Here is a 1,153-nt window from a genome sequence, read left to right as displayed (position 1 = left end):
CCCAGCACTGAGAAGAAAATACTTAAAATCATAAAAGAAACATGTCACACCAAATGTTGTGAATATTTTGTTCTACTTTATTATTTTTGAAGATTTATTTTAAACTGGGTGTAGTAGCCCATGTCTTTAATCCCAGCACTCAGGAGGCAAGAAGCAGGCAGATCTCTGTAAGTTCAAGGCTAGCCTGGTCTACAGAGTGAGTTCCAGGATAGCCAGAGCTACATAGTCAAACCATGTCTTGAAAACAAAGAAAACAAATTTATTTAACATCATGCTTATATATGTGTATCTCTGTATGGGGATGTACATGCGTGTGCAGGTGCCCACGGACAGAGGCATCAGAACCCCTGATGAAGCTGGAGTTATAAGTGAACCACTGGACCTGGGTGCTGGGGACCAACTCAGGTTGTCTGCAAGAGCAGTGCCAGCTGCTAACCTCGTCATCTCTCTAGACTATGCTTTTGAAATTATGTATATGTGCTGGATGGTGGCGGTGCATGCCTTTAACTCAGCACTTAGGAGGCAGTCAAGCGGACCTCTGAGTTCAAGGTCAGCCTGGTCTCCAGAGTGAGTTCCAGAACAACCAGGGCTACACAGAGAAGCCCTGTCTCAAAAAGAAAAAAAAGAAAGAGTAGGCAGTATCATCCCACAGCCTGGGATAAATAAATAAAAAGGAGAAGGCAGAAGGCAGATAAGCTGAGCACCTGAGCACCTGCCTGGAGATGGAGTGTGCCCAGCTGCAGCCCTGCCACCGTGGTGGACTGTGCCCTTAAACTCCCCCCAAAGTCAACCCTCCCTTCCTAATTTGTTTTCTCAGGTGTTTTGTACAGTGATGAACAAAATAACCAACTAGGTATAAAGGAGTGTTAGCTCCCGGGAGGCTACCTAGCCTCTCTCGGGTTTAGGGTCACTGGTCTGTAGATTACAAGATGTTTATGAAGGTGCTTTGTAAACTGTAAAGCTCTACAGCATGGTCCTGCTTTAATGTTGCAGAGATAGCAGAGGCCCAGAAAGGAGAGAATGAATTGTGTCCTGAACGGGAGGACTCAATAATCCCTGCAGTTCTTCAAGCAGGCAGCCTTCCTGGGGGCAGACGCCCATAAAAACCGAGCAGAAGCGGGGCGTTGGTGGCGCATGCCTTTAACCAGCCTGG

This window comes from Microtus ochrogaster, chromosome 6 (assembly GCF_000317375.1).
Source record: "Microtus ochrogaster isolate Prairie Vole_2 chromosome 6, MicOch1.0, whole genome shotgun sequence".
In the NCBI taxonomy this organism is placed as follows: domain Eukaryota; kingdom Metazoa; phylum Chordata; class Mammalia; order Rodentia; family Cricetidae; genus Microtus; species Microtus ochrogaster.
Note: the sequence above shows the minus strand (reverse complement) of the source record.